Here is a 14,483-nt window from a genome sequence, read left to right on the forward strand (position 1 = left end):
TAAGGAACTATATTATGAAGACAGGCATCTAAATCAATCCTCATGGGCACCATGGCTCATACCCATAATCCCAACACTTTGGGATGCCAAGGCAGGAGGATCACTTGAGCCCAGGAGTTCAAGACCAGCCTGAGCAACATAGTAAGACCCCATCTTTAAAAAAAATTAAAAAACTAGCTGAGCATGGTGGTACATGCCTGTAGTCTTAGCTGCTCCAGAGGCTGAGGTGGGAGGATCACTTGAGCCCAGGAGTGGAGACTGCAGTGAGCTATGATTGTGTCAGTGCACTTCAGCCTGGGCAACAGAGGGATACCCTGTCTCTAAAAAATTAATTAATTAAAGTAGTCCATCAATCCATAAATACTGACTATGTTACAGGTCATTCCTTTGCTCAAGTTTGGGTCAGGTTTTTAATTTTTTTTAATTTTTTTAGAGATGGGGGTTTCACCATGTTGCCTAGGCTGGTCACAAACTCCTGGGCTCAATCAGTCCTCCTGCCTCAGCCTCCCAAAGTGCTCAGATTACAGGTGTGAGCTACCACACCCAGCTGGGTTTGGGTCAGATTAAGTTAGACCTCAGAGGGAATTGATATCATAGGACCTCCTATGTTGTATTAAGAAGTATTCCATTCTTTCTCCCTTGCAAACACCTTATGGGCATGAGAAAGTCATTAGGTATTGGCATCCTACAGTCCTTTAAGCATTTGCAAAGCAGTGTGATGAAGTAGGAGGCCATAGATAAGGGCCCTAGGTCTCCTGCCTTCTCTAGCTCTACAAGGTGACCAGATAACCTTGGATATGCCTTTCACCCTTCAGGCTCTCTACTTTATCTTCAGTAAAATGGAGTCATTCTACCCAAGATGTCTGAACTGGATCAAATGATCCACTGAAATTTCTTCCAACTATTAAATCTGCAACTCTATGGGATTGATTTCTGTTGCCTATAGGGTCCTGCCTAGGACAGTCCTAGGGAGCCATCCTAGCATGGCCACCTGGATAGATAAAATAATTTTTTCATCTCTACACTGCAAGTGCTCCAATCCAGAAGGGAAGCATAGTTTTTACTCTGAAAACTCAAGAATTGTGAGTTGGTTTAAGAGTAAATGGATAGTGCGATTGTGAGCACCTACAGTCAGTAATTTATTTCCAGAGAAATTCTTATCTTAGCAGGAAAGTAGCCCTCCAAGGGGTGGAAACCTGGCTGAACATCCCATTCAGTGGCGAAAGCAAGCCTGGAAACTCTGCCTAGAGCAACAAGGGCATTCACAGAAAACTTGGTTTGGGGAATATACATGGATGGTATCCAGCTAAGAAGAAATAATTTTCAGAGGCTAAACTATGTCACTTTCACTGTTTTGGCTGATTCTGATGGCAAATGAGGTTAACTGGTGCTCAGAACATCTTCTGGGAAAGTGAAACAGCAAGCAATTGCTTATTTTTTTTATGAGTTTTTCCATTTCTCATTGAAAGGAAGAATTCTTGTATGGGAGTTCTTAACCAGTAAATGTGGGTAGATCTGGAAGCCTGATTTGACGGTGCTCACGTCAGTGGCCTGGGGTTGTTAAGTTCCCCGAGGAGGAATGGAATAGTCTACTGGGAACTCCCCACCCCCATCTCTTGACCTTAAAGCTTTAGGGAAAATGAAAAGCAGCTTCTCTTTGACAAAAAGGTTGGGAAGCCTTGCTGTGATGTATTACTGTTTCTTTAAAGCTTCCATGGAAATGAAAGATGTTCTCAAGCAAAGGTAGGTCAAATCTATTAAGAGAGTGGGTGAGGCGTTTCCCTCCTGAAAACTGGAGAATAACAGAAAAGAACCTTTTCTGACAAACCAACAGTATCTTTTTGTTTGTTGGATTTTGTTTGTTTCACATTTATTTACTGAATGTTAGGGAGAAATACTTTAATTTGGGTATGAGAATAGCTAATTACTAGATGAAAAGAAGAAAGGATTTCTAAGATGGAGTCCCCCCCCCGCCCGCCGCCCCCATAACTTACACATTGTGTAAACTTGCCTTTGATCCCATCCCCCTTTCTTCAGCAATTCCTTCTCCATACTCTCAGCTGCTAGAGAGTCATCAGAAAGCTGAGCTCCTGGCCGGGCGTGGTGGCTCATGCCTGTAACCCCAGCACTTCGGGAGGCCAAGGCAGGAGGATCAGAGGGAATCAGGAGTTCAAGACCAGCCTGGCCAACATGGTGAAACCCCGTCTCCACTAAAAATACAAAAATTACCCAGGCATGGTGCTGGGTGCCTGTAATCCCAGCTACTCGGGAGGCTGAGGCAGAACTGCTTGAACCCGGGAGGTAGAGGTTGCAGTGAGCTGAGATTGCGCCATTGCACAACAGCGTGGGTGACAGAGTGAGACTCTGTCTCGAAAAAAAAGAAAAAGAAAGAAAAAGAAAAAGAAAAAGAAAAAGAAAGATGATCTTCATCCAGTAACACTGGCCTTAAAAGGCATTTTATTTTTCTCTCCTGCTTCAAAATGGACCCTCTTACTAGAATTAGTTCCATCTTTGGGGGAGATGGGGAAAGAGAAGACCCGAGCAGGTCTTTCTTCAAATTCTAACCACATTTTTGAATTAATATGATACCTGCCATCTGTTTATTTCCTGGAAGCTGGGAAGATTTGTTTTATATCCCAAAAGCCCTTTAGAAAGCCTAAAAAACACATGTAAAGACCGTGTAGTGATTTCCTATATCCAAGATTTCTGGTTTTTTGTTTTGTTTTGTTTTGTTTTTTTTAATGTTCCCTGGACACTGGCAAGGTTTTGGCCATATAGAGAAGGGAAAAATATTAAACCATTTTTATTTTAGCTGACCTTTACAGAGACAAGGAGTGATTTTGTTTGAATTCTCCGTTTTAGTTTGGGACACTAACAGCTGGGCAGGGATTTTGCTGAACACTTTGTGAGGTTTACACTCAACTTCCTTCTTCAGATTGCTATTTTATATTAAACCAATAGAGCACTGTTACTGAGACACCAGATTGCTACAACTTCAAGAAGATCCTAAACCAAGTAACTTTTTCTGGACCACTCAAGTCTCCATGAATGTAAAAGTCTAATATACTTGAAAAATCCATTGCAGCTCAGGAGACATTATAGTGGGATGATCTACAATCAGACTCTCTGGATTTGAAGAATCTTCCTACCACTTACAAATGCTGTAAGTTTGAGAGACAGTAGAAGAGACAGGTTAAGAATTCCCTCCCTCCCTCCCTCCCTTCCTTCCTTCCTTCCTTCTTTCCTTTTCCCTCCTTTCTTTTTCTTTTCTTCTTTTCTTTTTTTGAGACAGGGCCTTACTCTGTCACCCAGGCTTGAGTGCAGTGACACAATCATGGCTCACTGCAACCCCAACCTCCCGGGCTCAAGCAATCCTCCCACCTCAGCCTCCCCAGTGGTTGAGACTACAGGTGTGTGCCACCACCCCTGGCTAATTTTAGTATTTTTTTGTAAAGCGGGGATTTCTGACATGTTGCCTAGGCTGGTCTCAAACTTTTTTTTTTTTTTTTTGAGACAGAGTCTTGCTCTGTTGCCCAGGCTGGAGTGCAGTGGTGTGATCTCGGCCCACTGCAAGCTCCACCTCCCAGGTTCACGCCATTCTCCTGCCTCAGCCTCCTGAGTAGCTGAGACTACAGGCGCCCGCCACCACACCTGGCTAATTTTTTATATTTTTAGTAGAGACGGGGTTTCACCGTGTTAGCCAGGATGGTCTCGATCTCCTGACCTCGTGATCCGCCCGCCTCGGCATCCCAGAATGCTGGGATTACAGGCATGAGCCACCGCACCCGACCTGGTCTCAAACTTCTAAGCTTAACTGATTCACCCACCTCGGCCTCCCAAAGAGCTGGGATCACAGGCATGAGATACCACTCCCAGCCTAGAAGACTGCAGGCTTTAATCTCAGCATTTTGAGGGGCCGAAGCAGAAGGATATTTTGAGCTCAGAAGTTCAAGACCAGCCTAGGGAATACAATGAGACCCTGTCTCTACAAAAAAATAAAATAAAATAAAGTAAAATAGTACACGCTTTGGAGCTAGACTGCTTGGGTTGGAATCCTGATTCCATGATTTACTTGGTGGGTGATCTTAGGGAAATTCTTCAAACATTTGGGCTGCAGTTTCATGATCTGTGGCATGGATATCATAATGGCATCTATCTCTACATCTTGAGGAGACTAATACAATAAGTTGATACACGTCAGATGCTTTGAACAACACCCAGCACAGAGTCAGTGCTCAATAAATGTTCGTTCTAGTGATGCTATTATTCTTTCCCAAATGTTTGCACTCCTGCCAAAGCAATGGCAAAATCAATCAATAAAGGGAGCTAACCAAGAAAAACTCTGGGGAAAGTGCTGAATTTGGCAAAACTGGGAATCAGGCAGCTCATATTCTTTGGCATCCACTCTCCATTTTGCTGTCTCCTGTGAGTGTCCAAGTTTCTCCTGCAACACTGCACCCAAGCTCAAAATTATTTTCTGTGCTCCCCTTCACACCTATCCTCATCAATCAACTTTTACCCACACCAGTTCTGTTCCCTGAAGGCTTTTGCTCTGAACCAGATGAGAAAAAATATCAATCAAATTTGTTTTAAGGTATTAATGAATACTGACAAGTTAATGTTATGCTTTTGAGATAGTACGTGTGCATTTTAAAAATAAAGATTACCTTATTACCAGGAGAAGCTACCAAACCTGAATAGGTAACATGCAGGGTGAGTAGGTATGATAGTTTGGGGCAGGTGAAACATTTGGTTCTCCGTGAATCACAGATAAGCTGCTATTTAGACAATCCATAGAGCTTGTCCTAGAGTTAACTGTTTAATACATAGGGTTATAGACAGACCCAGGAGCTAAAGTGGAACGCGCTGTGCTTAAACACAATGTTATTAGGTTGACAGGCCTGGCATCAAAGCCCTAGTGCTACTGGTCCCACAGTTCCCAGGCCACTGTCAACAAGTCATGACAAACTGGACAAGCCAAATCTTTCAGTCACATCTGATTTTCCTGAAGACACAGATACACCTGCCAAAGATGTTCCAGGCAAGAAAGCCAAGACTGCAGGATAGAGCTAGCAAATAGAAAAAAATGGCAAAGGCCCAGCACCAACCTTCATCAATTAGTATAGCTCTGGGATAGGTAGCTTTCTGAATTAGAAAAAAAGGCCAAGGGTAAGGGGATTTGAGTTCTAATCTAACTTTACTATCAGTCTTTAAGAAACTCATTTCACTTTATTTCTGAGGGCCCTAGTTGTAAAACTAGGGAAGAGATGACTGAGAGAACTATCTCCTCATCCTCCTCCAGTCAAAGGTTCCAACGGGATTCTGTGGAACCCTTAAAGCCCCACAGAACAATTTAAAGGCCACTACAATGGAAGGCAATAGAGTTTCTTAACCAATGGAAGTTATGGGGAAATCAAGATGCTGAGGTTAATCTAAGGGAGGGGAAAGTCATATGGAATAAAGTGGAGAGTAAGAAGATTGGATACAAGATCACCAGCTAGAGGTTTTCATAGCAAAAACATAGTCATATAAGATAGGGTAGGCAAGTGACCCTCAGCACTGGCTGCACCCTCAGGAGATTTTTTTCTTTTTTTATATCGATGTCCAGGCTTTATCCCAGAGCAGTTATATGAAACTGTCTGGGTCTAGGGTCTAAGCTTCAGTACAAAAAGCTCTTCATGTGATCCTAATGGTGATTCACTGGTAAAAACCATCAGTACAGTTTTTGTTTTTGTTTTAGCAACTAAAAGAAAAACCTGTATGTAAGAGACTTCAGAAGTTCCCCTGAGAAAATTGCCAGCTAATTAGATAGGAGAGAGAAAGGTCAAGAAAGACTCTACAACAAACTAAGGAGGGAGATTGCCAAAGAGAATGGCAAAGTCATGACAGAAATCTTGGAAATGGTGGACAGCAAATGGCTTTAAGGAGGAAAATGAGTTTGAATTGAATTGCATAGCAGGATATCTGAATGATTCTATTGCTTTACAAAGTAATCGTCGGCACCATTACAACTACAATTACGTTATATTACAATTACATAATTGACCATTACAATTCAAGGGTCAATATAACCCTTGAGTTGACTATTCATTAGCTTTGTTCAAAAGCCCAGCTGAAACAAAACGCTAGTAAAAAAAGATGAACTAAGAGGACGCCATATATTCCACATTTGTTTTGTTGGCTTGTTTAATTTCTACTGGAGGTTATAAATTATTTGTATGTTTATGAAAGCTATGGACCTAATTCTCAGAAAAATACCACTAGAAACACACATATGAAGTTTTGTATGGAGCCCAGGCTAAGAATCTCTTCTTTTTAGAGGAACAAAAGGGGGTACCAAGCCAAACAAAGTTTTTATTGTTATCATTATTATTATTATTGTTATTGTTATTTTAAGATGGGGAATTACAGACAGAAGGGAAATATAGGTAGGGAAGGTTAGTTAGAACAGGGGTGTATTATACAGACAGCTTTTTTTTTCTAACAATGAAGTCACTGCTGAGTCTCAAGACGAGGCATCATCTTTCCTAAATGCTTTGGAGCATTTCATGTGTTCTCTTCGTTCTTTATTCTTTGATTAAAATGTTAATATATTACGTGTACCTGCCCTTACATCATCCTGGCAACCACAGGAAAACATGCCAGCTCACGACAACTATCTGCATTTTTAATAACGCCTAGTATTCTCTACAAATAGGATTTCAGAGTCCAAAACTTTTGATTTAGAAAATGAAACAGCTCTTGTTAATTCTAATAGAAAAAGGCAGCTTGATTTCCAATGCTCTGTTTTAATTTGGGTTTTACCAGCCGGTGATTTTATTGAAAGTGAAATCCATATTCCTGTGTAGCTTTAGCATCTCAACTCTAAAATGGGAAAAATCACAGTTTCAGTAACAGAATTGAGAATGAGGTCCTGGCATCTTTCTTAAAGGGAATTTGGATAAGACGTCTCGGTAAATGCTCACAAATTACTCACACCGTATGTCTAAATATACACAAACAGGTTTAGAAAACCTGGTTGGATTCAATGAAATAATTAGGGATGTGGAAAATAAGTGGGGCTTATTTATGAGGTTCTTATCCACATGGGCCACGTTTGCTCCAAGGCAGTGAAGAAGGGAGTAGGGGTGGTGTCAAGGTCATGACCAAGATGGAATTCATGTGCCCAAGTTCTTTTTATCTCCATGAAGAAGTTTTGCAACTAGAGATGAGGAAAATGGACTCAGACTGAATCTGTAAGAGAGATTTTCATCAGACTACGAGAGCATAAAGATGGGACGGCAGAATCCCTGCAGCTTACTTGGAGTTTGGGCTCAGTTCTGGCTTACTTAGGGTTTGGCCAAACTTTGGTAGTCTATCAAACCTGCAGCTTACCCAGGTCACAATTGAGGTGAGCCCCAAAACTTCACAAGGAGCATTTTGAATCCATCAGCTGAATTAAGAAAACAAACAAACAAACAAACCTGAAATGTATCCCCCTATAGGCTTTGCCCTAAAGAAAATAATGATTTATAAGACTAGAGGTGGCATTGACTCATAATCCACCTGAGTTAATTCCCCTCACATTGACAGAAGAGGACTTCTTCATATAAAAATACTCTCGGCCAGGCGCAGTGGCTCACACCTGTAATCTCAGTGCTTTAGGAGGCTGAGGAGGGTGGGTCACCTAAGGTCAGGAGTTCGAGACCAGCGTGGCCAATATGGTGAAACCGTCTCTACTAAAAATACAAAAATGAGCCAGACATGGTGGCACGTGCCTGTAATCCCAGCTACTTAGGAGGCCGAGGCAGGAGAATTGCTTGAACCCGGGAGGCGGAGGCTGCAGCGAGCTGAGATCGTGCCATTGCACTCCAGCCTGGGAGATAGAGTGAGACTTCATCTCAAAAAAAAAAAAAATTCTCTATCGGAATTTTATGTTCTCTTATCTTTAAGGGCCTGCCCATCTTAATCTATACCAGGACACAAATTTATCAACAGCTGGAGCCTGGATTTGAACCCCAGCCAATTTGGTGACCATCTAAAACTTACCCTGCCTGTAGTAGAGAGGAGACAACGTTAGCGTTTCTGTATTGAAGCTTTGAACCAGAGGATTGACATTAAGTTAGTCTGATGCTGACCTCAACATTTCTTCAGACTGAAACTCCCAAATGAATAAAAAGACAATGCTTATGTCATTGCTCCTGTTGTTTCTGTTAGCATAACATCTTTGATGCATGTTTGCACACTTCTAGACTGTTGTCCTCTCTGGGCCACACCAGTGGCTGAATCAATGGCAGAAGTTATCAGAGGGAGTGGCCTTCAGATTGCTGGCCAATAGAGGGAAAGAGGAGACAAGGAGAAGTCACAGAGAGCAACTGCCTTTGGCACATAGCAAAACAATTTATCTTGAATTCAATGTATCAACTAGCTGCATAAATTACATAAATTATGTCCTGGTTCTCCACATCATCTTCAAAACAATAATCACAAAGATAATAATAATAATAAGAGCTAGGACTTAAGTGTCCAGCAGTGTCCTAAAGGTATTCATTCATTTAATCTTCATAACAACCCCATAAATACTGCTATTATCCCCATGTGAGGAAACTGAGGCACAGAGAGGTTAAGTAACTTGTCCATGTTAGGCCACTAGAATGTGGCAGAGCTCAAATACTAAGGATGCATCCTGTTGACAACATCATGCAGGTACCTGTGGTCAGCAAGGTAATGGCCCCTCAAGGACGTCCATATCCAGAATCTGTGGATATATTATATTACACACCAAAGGAGAAATGAAGTTGTAGATGGGATTAAGCATGATAATCAGCTGACCTAAAATAAGATTAATCTGGATTTTCTGGGTAGAATCACAAGGGTTCCTTAAATGTAGAAGAGGGAGGCAGAACAGTCAATGTCAGAGTGGTGTAATGTGAGAAAATCTTCATTAGCCATTGCTGGCTTTGAATATGGGAAGAGGCCGTGAGCCCAGCAATGCAGGCAGCCTCTAGATTCTAGAAAAGTCAAGAAAATAGATTCTCCCCTAAAGCCCACAGGAAGAATGCAGCCCTGACGACACCTTAGTTTTAGTTCAGTGAGACCCATTTTGGATTTCTGACCTCTAGAACCATAAATTTTACATAATAAATCTGTGTTGTTTTAAGCCACTAAGTCTGGACTAATTCATATAGCAACAATAAGAAACTGAGGCAGTACCTTATTCATAAGTTGCTTTGGATAACATAGAATTTTTTAAGTGAGAGCTAGAAGGCATCTTTAAAGTGGGTATAACTTAACTATTCTGACTTTAGAAGTGAATGGAAATGACCTTTCTGAAGGTTCCCCTCTCCTTGAAGCCTAAAATTACATGATTCAAAACAAAGACCCCTATGAGTCTACTCATTTGAACAGGCATACAAATGACTTAGAAAAAATACAAAAACATCTTGCTTATAATACTGCATGTGTAGTAATGGATTACCTTGAGTCTAGGTTCAGCCTACACTTCTGGGAGCCTCTCCGAACTCCATCTTAGCCAGGTTCCTCCTAAGGAGGGGATGTAAGAAGGAGGCAAAATGAGGGGCCTTGGCATGATGTAGAAGTGGGCTTAAATCCAGCCATGCCACTGACTGGCTCGACCTTGAAAAGCCACTTCACCTCCCTGAACCTTTTTTTCCTTTGATTCTTTGACTATAAAATCAAGTTTGATTTGATTATAAAATCAATGATATTCAACTCATGAATTCAAATGCAGGGTGTAGACAAAGTCTTCAAAACACTTTAGTTCCCCTTCCTGTGCTTTCCTCCATTCCTTCTTGAGTCACAGCCAAGGATGGTCATGCTTTTTTTCTGGTCAAGGAGTGAGAAATCTTTTCGTCTTGTGCAAACTCAAGGCAGAAAGTATCTTTATTTCATAGGAGGCTGAAAATTCACAGTAATTGGAGAATAACATTTTAGATATTTCCTTTGTTCTTTTTTTCTGTTTTACTTTCTCCTCTCTTTTACGACACAGGCACTGTTCCCTTGGCATTTGCAAATTTACTTTTTTACTTCTGCAGATGTAGGTGGATCGATTCAAGAAGAGAAACGGTAGCACAAAAGAGAAGAATTTTCCCAGTGCAGAATTCATTTCAGAAAGGAGTGTTTTTCATAATTAGCTCAACATTTGCATGTTTATGAAGTCCCAGACACTGTTCTACATATTTCACATGAGTTAATCCATTTAATCCTCACAACACCTTAAAGTAAGTACTTATATGGGTAGACAAGAAAACTATGAGGCACAGAGAAGTTAAGCAAATTATCCAAGGTCACATAGCAAAGTAGCAGTATTAAGATCTGAACCTAGGCAAATGTAGCTTCAGAACGCAGGCTCTCTACCACTTCAACAGCTTATTTAGCTCCTTTTCCCAGGAGCTCATTCTATAAAAATTGAGCAAGATAGATGGGAAAAACACATATTAGAAGAAAATGAATCATGAAAAGCATCTAAAATAGGTATGGGCTGGGCACGGTGGCTCACGCCTGTAATCCCGGCACTTTGGGAGGCCATGGTGAGCATATTGCTTGAGCTCAGGAGTTCAAGACAGCCTGGGCAACATGGTGAAACCCTGTGTCAACAAAAAATATGAATACAAGAATTAGCTGGGTGTGGTGGGTTGGGAGGCTGAGGCGGGAGGATGGCTTGAGCCCAGGGGGTAGAGGTAGAAGTGAGCTAAGATGGCACCACTGCACTCCAGTCTGGATGACAGAGTCAGACTCCATCTCAAGAGAAAAAAAAAAAAAAAAAGTTAAAGGAAAAAAAACCAGTCTCCAACTGATAAGAGATCAAATGACCCCACTTCATTTAAAAAATTTAGAAAATAAAAAAGAGAAATAGGTATGGAGCTTACACCATTGAAATCTGATGCTGTTTTCAAATATCCATAATAAAAACACTAATGTCTTAAATATGGGGAGGTAACTCAGTCTAATCAGCCTTGTTTTTCTAAGTAATGGCGTCAGAAAGCCAACTGAGAGTCCTGAGAAAGGGTTTGGTGTTTGCTATTAGTTCCCAGTGCTAAAATTCCTTGACTAAAAACAATCTCAAGATTTCCAAGAGTGGCCAAAATATCAAGCCTGCTTTCTCTGAGGGAGGAAATATTTCCATTTCAAGGAGATGAAGTGGACATTTTCTCAGTTGAGTGTTTGATAGTCTTTCTTTACTGGAAATAGCTACATGTCTTCTTCGAGAACCACACTTCTAGGTTTTTTTGTTTTGTTTTGGTTTGTTTTTTTTTTTTTTTTGAGATGGAGTCTCGCTCTGTTGCCCAGGCTCTGGAGCGCAGTGGCACAATCTCGGCTCACTGTAAGCTCCGCATTCCGGGTTCACGCCATTCTCCTTCCTCAGCCTCCCGAGTAGCTGGGACTACAGGTGCCCGCCACCACGCCCGGCTAATTTTTTGTATTTTTAGTAGAGACGGGGTTTCACCGTGTTAGCCAGGATGGTCTCGATCTCCTGACCTCGTGATCTGCCCACCTCGGCCTCCCAAAATGTTGGGATTACAGGCGTGAGCCACCGCCCGGCCTTTTTTTTTTTTTTTCTTTTAATCTAAAATAAGGCCACTAGTACTACTTCCTTCCTTCCCTTTCAATGCTAATGGAGAAGAGATCAACTCATCTAGTTCTGACTTACCTAGAAGCTGAGCTAGGATTCGAATCCAGTTCCCTGACTCCTCTTCTGGTTCTCCTGCCACTCAGCCACATGGATTTCTTTCTCTTACACACAGGCTCTTTTTGGCCACGGTAAACACACTGACCTTTGAAATATGGAAAGAAAAGCGCTTTGAAATAAAACTGGCACAAACAGCAGTCAGACAGCCGTCATCTGGAGGCTGAAACAAAGAGGAGCATAGTTTTCAAGCTGTCTTCGTAATTACACGAAGCAGTTATCACTCAGGCCCCAGTCTGCGCATTGCCCCCCAAACAAACAGCCGAGGGCTGAGAGAGCACATAGGCCACTTTGTTGCGCCAGCATACTGGGGAGTGGAGAGCCCCCTAGCTAAAATCACATGTGGCTTGGAATGTTTTCCAGGACTTCAGGCTTTTTCCTTTCTTCCTTCCCCATTAAACCCCTCTGCTCTTCTTGGCAAAGGCCTTCAGGTGAGGTAAGCGCCAATTAACAACAAAGAGCTTGATGTATTTCAAGTTTATGGCTTAGAGCTGTGTTCTCATGAAATATATTCTCCTCTGGTCCAGAAGCCTTGATAGGCAGAGAGCAAGAATTCTGAGTGTGGTTGAAATTTGGTTCATTTCTGCTACTGCCCTAAAAGTGATTTCCCTTTTGGGGGTTTGCTCAAATAGAAAGCAACGAAAACAAACCCAGAAAAGGACAAAACCGATTCTGAAAACTTCAGCTGCAAAGATAACTGGAGCAGAAGGCTCAGCAAATTGGGTTCTTTGGGGAAAAAAAAAATGGTCTTAAATTTCTTATGGGTTCTTTGGAAATAAATATAGCCAGACTTTGGAATGAGTAGGAGGGATGAGAATATCCAGTCCAAAGGATCTCTAAAGCCTTTTGCAGCTTCCAAATTTGGATTTGATTTTTCTATCCTGGGAATGGTTTTAATCATGTTACAATCATTTGAGTGTTATCACGTCAATTTATAAAAAATATTTTTGTGAATTGTTTTTAGGCTACAGTGATATCAGATCTGACCAATAAAATGATCTCATTGGACATCTCAGAGCCCTTAAAGAGCAAGAGGTTTGGCAATAGGAACATAAATAGGTTAAAATATATTCCAAAACAATTCCTCTAATCATTAATTGTACTCCATTGTTTAATATTTTCAGAGCCTACTGAATTTAGCAAAGGGAATAACAGATGCATATTAAAATGCATGCAAATTCTACACACAAGCCACATTTTAATATATTGTTTTGCATTCATAATTTTAGTCTTGTGATTTGTATTTTCATTTGCTTGGGAACAAAGACTTTCTTCTTTCCCCACTTGGGAAACAAGGCAAGACTTGTTTCTGCCAGCATCTTAATAGTATTCCTGAAAAAGCAGCAAACTTAATGGTTCAGGAACTACTCTCCACCACCTGCTTACTGGCCCCTAACAGGGGCTGCATTTACAATGCATTGAAAAGGTAAAAATATGCAATCAATCAGTTGCTTTGTTGCAGAATGACGAGCAATCATATTTTTGTTGTATTAAAACTGAACAGAATCATTAAAAAAAAAATCTAAACTGCTTAAACGTACAGCCTCTTTTCAACTACAGGGTGTGGCAGAGTGACTTGTGCATTCACCAAATTTCATTCCTTTTTAATCTGGGGACACATACAGACCATATTGCTCAGCTTCCTTTGCAATTAGGTGATTTCTGGCCAGTGGAATGTGGGGCAAAATAATGCTTACAATCTCCATCCAAGTCTAGCCCCTTGAAACTATGGTGCAGTTCCCTATACTTCTGCTTTTCCCTTGCTCCTGACCTTCTGGCAAGATACAGAGGATCAGGTGGAGAGCATCAAGGACACTAGAGGAGCCTCTTGATGATAGGAGGCTGAGTTTTCAAATAAAAAGCATGGAACAGAGTCTCTGACCCATCTGTCTCCTTTGACCAATGACTCACAATAAACTATGACTCTCAATCACTGTGTGGTAGTCAGTCTCCAGTGGTCCCTATCTGCTGTATTCATACCCTTGTGTGTCCACCTCCTACATGCTACCAGGATCTGTGTGACCAATGACATATGGTAGAAATGATGGGATGTTATTTCCAAGATTGAGCCATAAAAGACTGCAGTTTCCATCTTGGGTGCTTTCTCATTCGTTCTCTCTCTTGGATTACTCTCTCTGGGGGAAGCCAGCTGTCACGTTCTGAGGTCACCCTAACAGCCTGTGGAGATGCTCACATGGTGAGGAATAGGGACCTGCCTCCAACAGCCAGCAAGAAATTGAGGCTTGCCAATAATCAGGTGAGGAAGCTTGGAAAAAATATTCTCCAGCCTAGTTGATCCTGTAGCTCCAGTAAATAGTTTGAGTACCACTTTGTGAGAAACATTGAACTAGAATTACCTAGCTAAACTGCTCCTGGATTCTTGACCCCCAGAAACTGTGTGAGATAAATGTTTGTTGTTTTAAGTAGCTAAGTTTTAGGGTTATTTGTTACACAGCAATAAATAGTACATAACTATGAACAGGACTGTAAGGTTCAAAGGGTGAAGACTTTGGTTTGTTCTTGAAATTTCACTGCCTAATGAAGTGCCTGGATGAGAGTAGGCTTGAATAAACAATGAATGTGGTTTTCAGTAAGATTAATAGTGTGGTTCTTTACATATGATGTGCAAAGTCAACATGTTAGAGCAGCTACCACTTTAAGGCTAGACAGTGAGGTTACTACATATCTCATCCTGAAAGATGGAATCAACTGCACCTAGATTCAGAAAAATCTAGAATCACATTTCTATCAAATGCATAGATTACAGTTTTCCAAACGTTTATATAAAGAAAAGAAA

Source organism: Symphalangus syndactylus, chromosome 13, assembly GCF_028878055.3.
Source record: "Symphalangus syndactylus isolate Jambi chromosome 13, NHGRI_mSymSyn1-v2.1_pri, whole genome shotgun sequence".
NCBI classification, from domain to species: Eukaryota; Metazoa; Chordata; class Mammalia; order Primates; family Hylobatidae; genus Symphalangus; species Symphalangus syndactylus.